Source organism: Adiantum capillus-veneris, chromosome 20 (genome assembly GCF_014529385.1).
Source record: "Adiantum capillus-veneris isolate H3 chromosome 20, ASM1452938v2, whole genome shotgun sequence".
Taxonomy (NCBI): Eukaryota; Viridiplantae; Streptophyta; class Polypodiopsida; order Polypodiales; family Pteridaceae; genus Adiantum; species Adiantum capillus-veneris.
In genome coordinates, this window is record NC_140950.1 from 80,521,881 (window position 1) to 80,527,880 (window position 6,000).

The window sequence follows — 6,000 nt, forward strand, 5'->3', positions numbered from 1 at the left end:
ACTAGTATTGACGATCGTAGATGGTAGCACTAATATTTGGATATTCCAATTTTCATATAAGTTGTGAGTTGGAGGTGGGGGATGTAAAGAATGAGGATGCAAGAGAGCTACACAAGACAAGCACAAAGCACACAGAGATGGAAAGCTTCTTCTTCTTCTTCACAGAAAAGAGAGTACAAAATGACTAAGTGCTAAAGCTGAAAAGTAGCACATATGTACATGCGGTCACTAAGTGTGAACTCGCTAGAAGCGTACTAGGCTGGCACTATAAGTGTAGTCCAGCTGTAGAATCACTAGCAGAGATCCTCCGTGTCGGTCACCTAACGCGCCAGTGAGTAAATGCCGTAAGCAGCCAAGACCCGTAGTGGATGCCACCTCAAGGTGTAGAGCTCGACATCTCAACAGGGGATACATGCAAGCGATAGGGTAGATGCAACTAGTGCTATTTGGGACACATTGCAAAAGAGACCACTGCTAGCAAAAAACAAATGTAGGGCGTATGGAATCACATTGTCGGTGATAGTATGAATCCTCATGAGGAAAGAGTTGAGAGGCTATGGGTGGTGCAATTGCCATTCTTACTAGTATTGACGCTCGTAGATGGTAGCACTAATATTTGGATATTCCAATTTTCATATAAGTTGTGAGTTGGGTAGAGAGAGAAAGGGAGGGGGACGGGGGAGGTGTTTAGGGATACCTAAGCTATTGTATGTCTTTTACTATGCAAATGCTTTTTATAAAACAATTTAATATAAATCATGTTTGGCTCTGCTCGGTTTTATCATTGCTCGAAGAGTTTTACTCGGAGTTTGGAATTCCCCGTAGATGTTGTCAGGAGTTTTTTGGAGCAAGGGAGTGCGCATATATACATATACATGCATGGTGCATCAAATAAAGAATTGCCCATTTTTCAGAGCCGGGTGGTTACGTGGGGCCCACATGTGTACAGGTAGGACAGGGTGTACATAGTGCATTGATTTTCACTATTACCAGTACCACTGTGTTTTTTCTACAATAAAGAGGAGTTGTTAGCACGTAAAACTTCTCGAGGAAGCTATCCATGGGCCGACGAAATGAGGTAAGCAGGTGCGTCAGATGGCATCTAGTGCAGTCAGGAGACCGAACGGGGTCAATATTTGCATGTGGATGAATACGGACACAACCTGGGTGTTTTCTTGTGAGAGTTATGCAGAAAGGTCATCATGAGGACCACTTTTTGGAGCCACTTCACGTGGTTGCGGGATGCATTATTTGGAAAAACTGAGTGCCAGGTGTGCGGATGATGCAAAAAGGTGACAACTATGCACTGCGAGGTCAGTTTTTGGCCTGTTCGGGGTCTGTTTGAGGTCATCTAAAAGGCCAAGGGTGCCCAACTAAAAAAGATAAGTGTGGGAACTCAAAAAAATAGAGAGAAGACCAGAAAAAACGTGGAGAAGAGAGGAGGAACAGCCGTAGGTGTGTTTTTTGCTCATTTTGGAGCTTGTTTTGGCCATAAATTGCTCATCTGAGGTCGGATTTGAGCACTTTGACATTGTAGACTAGGGTTTTGTGCCGTTCCGGACGCGATGACGCTGTCCATTTTTTCAAATTCCTCACTCTTTTCCTGCTGTTTTTCTGTGTAAGTTTCTCCTATGAGCGAAGTTTCTGCTCTAGTTTGTGATTGTATTTGGCTTATTTTACCCATATTGTGTGAGCTATTTTCCCCATTGGTGTTGGCCCAAGTTCACTTGTATCTAAACATCAGAAATTCTTCTCTTTTGAGCTGAGTTTTTTGGGTGTGTGTGTGTGTGTGTCTGTGTGGAGTGGGCAAGTGGATAGTCTCTCTCCTCTCACTCCAGAGGTGTGTTCCCTGTCTCGGCGAGGTGTGTTGTGTAATCCGAGTGGTGCCCCATAGTGTGTGTATCATTCCAAGAGTGTGTGTCGGGTCGTTATAGAGGCGCTGTGTGTGTTTTCATCCCGCTGACATTCTTTTGGCGCCCCCACGGAGGATCTTCTTCGAGTACCTTCTGCTTCGAGCTTCGAGCTTCGAGATTCGGGGCTACAGGTTACAGGTTACAGGTACAGGTACAGGTGATTCACACAGGTACAGGTAGCTGGAGTACAGTGATATACTAGCAGTGATGTCACTTGCAGTTGTTGTGGGTATGCATCATTTGGCGATTGTTTGAGCGCATTATCTGCTGGATTGTACGTTACTTGTGGAAACTGCCATTGTATGCATTTGTGGAGCCATACTTGGTTTTATTTGGCAATCACAGCCATTTTTGAGACTTGGTATGGAAGATAGTCATTTCTGAGCCTTGACTTTACGCGATTTGCATTAGCCTTCGTGTGAGGGTCGATAGCGTGAGGTTTTTATTGAGATGGGGGATTCTCAAATGTGGAGATCCTTTCGGTGATACAGGTAGTTGGAGCACCCTTTTCGTGACCTTGCCATAGGCTATGTACTAGTGAGTCCTATTTGATGCTCGGGTTCTATTGTTGACAGTTTATGCATACATATACAGTCTATATTTTGGGTTCCTACTGCTCTATTTCTGGGGAAACTCTGCCAAAATTTTTCCAAGTTATGATGGCTAGTTTTTTGGTCTTTTGAGCCATTTATGCTGTTATGCTGCTGAAATTTTGGCAAAATCAGAGGTTAAGTCAGGTGTGCCTTCTTGGGAGCTTCATGGTTGGCTTTAACGGATGATCAAAATGGCCCTCAATTCACTCCATTTCATTTAACTCAAAGAATCCAGATAAATGTTCATGTGTGCAGGAAGATTTTTTTCCAGCAGCGCATAGTCTTTATGTTCGGGCCAAGAAGATTACGAGAGATCTTGGAATGTCCTTTGCCTGTTGTAATTCCGATGATCAACTATGAAAACTCATTTGATGTGCATGTGTTTGTCCTTATCTAAAGTTGAGCTCCATTGACGTTTCTGGGGATTGGGTAGTCAAAAGTTTTGGGTTCTTGCACGTGTGTTCAAAGGGGTTCTCAAAGCATTGAAACTTGGGTAGCCATGGCTTTCTCTTATCCAGAGTTTCATGGAAGAAGTGATGAAGATGTGGAAGAATTTTTGGAAAAGATGGAGGTTGCCTGCATTAGCAACCAGATTCATGACCCTGCGCAGATGTTACGCCTTCTCCAAATTTGTTTGAAGAGTGATACACGAGTTTGGTCTAAAGCATTTGAAGAGGAGTTGCGTGTGGCTGATCCACCTGTAAGGTTGAGTTGGGACAATCTACGACATGGGTTAGAAGTGGAGTTTGTGAAGATAGAAGATCCTGAGAAAGTGTGGCAAGAAGTAGAGGCTTTGGTGCAAAAGGAAGGTGAGCCAGTAGATGCGTACATACGTAAGTTTTCATTGGCATGGGAACGACTGTGCAAGGCCTTAGCACCACAAGTACCCCCGCCTGACATGATGAAGAAGGACAGGTTCTTAGCTGGTCTTTGGGAGAATATACGTTGGAGAGTGGAGCTAAAGAAGCCTAAGACATATGAAGATGCACTAGAGGTATTAAGGAACAAAGAGTGGAAGTTGAGGAAAATGAGCCAGTTAGGGGTGGAGTCTTTGCCCATGAGGTCTGAATTTCAGCCTATAGAGTCTTTACAAGGTCTCATGTCAGGGGCTCATCACGAACCAGTGGTTCCTGTTACTACTCAGGTTATGGCAGCAGTGGTCACTACAGCAGTGCAAGATGATGGGCTAAGGCAAGACATGAGGCAAATGGTAGATTTGATGAAGAGTCTCAGTCTAAACATGCTAGGTCAAGTGGGAAATAATCGAGGTCGAGGGAGGTTTGAAAATCAGCCGGGAGGTGAAGAAAGGCCTAGGAATGGTGTTGGACAAAGCAATGGTAGGTTTTGGAGGCAGACGCCCACATGTTATAATTGTGGAGTGTTGGGTCACATCAGCCCGCAATGTGATAAGCCACCAAGGATGGGGGGAGACATGTATCCATTGCCAAGACAGGTGCTAACTAGGTCAAATGATTATGGCATCGAAATTAAGGGAGACGAAGGAACCAGTGGACTGACCCAGGAGGAAAAGGGAAAGACAAAAGTGCTAAGTGTAGTCACCTTGGAGAAGGCATCAAAGCTAGAGGATACATTAGTGATGCCTATTGGGAAGAGGACCACAGAGGATAAGGAAGGAAGAAGTGCCCCAGGTCCTAGTAAGAAGAAAGGAAAGAGCCATGAAGGCGAGGATGTCAAGGCCAAGAGGAAAAGGAGATCTCGTCGAAAGTTTCATGTTTCAGATTTTCCACTAGGGGATGGGCAATTAAGCTATGACTTGAAGGAGGATCTGACGAGCAGGAAGGCAGATGTTACTTTTGGGCAGCTTATAGAGATGGTGCCTAAGCTAAAGCGACAGTGGAAGAGGATGGTTAACCCAATGGAGAAAGAGCCAGAGAGAGGTTCAGTAAAGGTGTTGGCAATGGATGAGCTACCAGACATTTGTCCAATAGTAGATGTGTGGCATAAAAGGAGAAATTTGGGACAAGGTTATGTGGATGGCGGAGACAAAATATGCGTCATAACACACTCATGCGTTGAGAAGATGGGTCTCATAGTGGCTGGGGTGTCAGGTTTTCGGATCAGATTGGAAAACCATCAAAAAGTAAAATGCTTGGGTGCTGTAAAGAGCTTAGAAGTGGAGGCATATGATGCAAAGGCAGTGGTTGATTTTGATGTGATGCCAGCAGGGTTGGGAGCATATCCTATTATACTGGGCAGACCATGGTTACGTGCAGTGGGAGCTTTTCAAGATTGGCGACATGGTACGATTAGCCTCTATGGAAAGACAGGTACCAAGAAGCTTTATAATATGGACACAAGGAAACGATTAGAGGAGATTTATGAAGATGAAGATGACTCTAGTGATGAAGACTCTTCCACAGTGACAGATGAGGACATTGATAGCACTACCAGCAGTGATGAGGATGCTGATGTTGCATTTCTTTTGATGGATAAATAAATCCAGGAGTTTTGTTTAGTTGCATTTGCGAATGAGGTTGAAGATGAAAGTGAAGGGCCTTATGAAGTGATTGAAGGGCTGATGCAAACCAAGGTTGAGTTGTCAAAGAAGCAGGAATTGATGACACAAATGATCAGTGGAGACCTCTCAGCTATGGAGAAGGATATATATTTGCACATGCTGGCTAGTTTTCCGGATTTGTTCATTACTTCATATGAAGAGATCAAAGGGTTCAAGGGAAAAGAGATGCATATAGAGCTGAAAGAAGGTGCTAAGCCAGTGCTGCAAAGGCTAAGAAGGATGGGTCAAGAGCAAATGGAAGCCTTGCGAGAAGAGGTGGACAAGTTGTTGAAGGCAGGGTTCATAGTCCCTGTGGAGACCATAGAATGGGTGAGTCCAGTTGTAGTCAGTCCAAAGAAGGATGGGAAGTGGAGAATTTGTGTAGATTTTAAACCCTTAAATGCAGCCACTAAGAAGAACCCATATCCTCTTCCATTCATCGATCAGATCTTGGATTCAGTGGCAGGCCAGTTATGAGAGGTACAGTGTGTGTGATGGTTTTTCAAGCTATTTTCAATTGAAGATTGCTCTTAAAGACCGCACAAAGACCACTTTTATTACGCCATGGGGCTGCTATTGCTACACAGTATTGCCATTTGGGTTGTCAAATGGACCTTCCTTCTATCAAGAGAGAGCAAATTGGGTGTTGGAACCATTCATTGGTAGTTGTGTTAAAGCTTTTATGGATGACTTCTGTGTTTATAGCAGTAGGGCTGAACACCATGAGAAGCTGCAGATGGTATTGGCTCGATATGATGAATGTGGAGGACAACTAAATCCAAAGAAATGTCATCTAGCACAGCCAAGGGTGAAGGTATTGGGCCATATAGTGTCCGAAAATGGCATTGAGGCTGATCCAGATAAGGTTAAGTCTATTATTCTTCTTCCATCACCTACGAGTACGAAGCAATTGGAAACTTTTATACACAAAGTGAAGTACATGGCACGGTTTATTACATTGTCTTCGCAGCTTCTT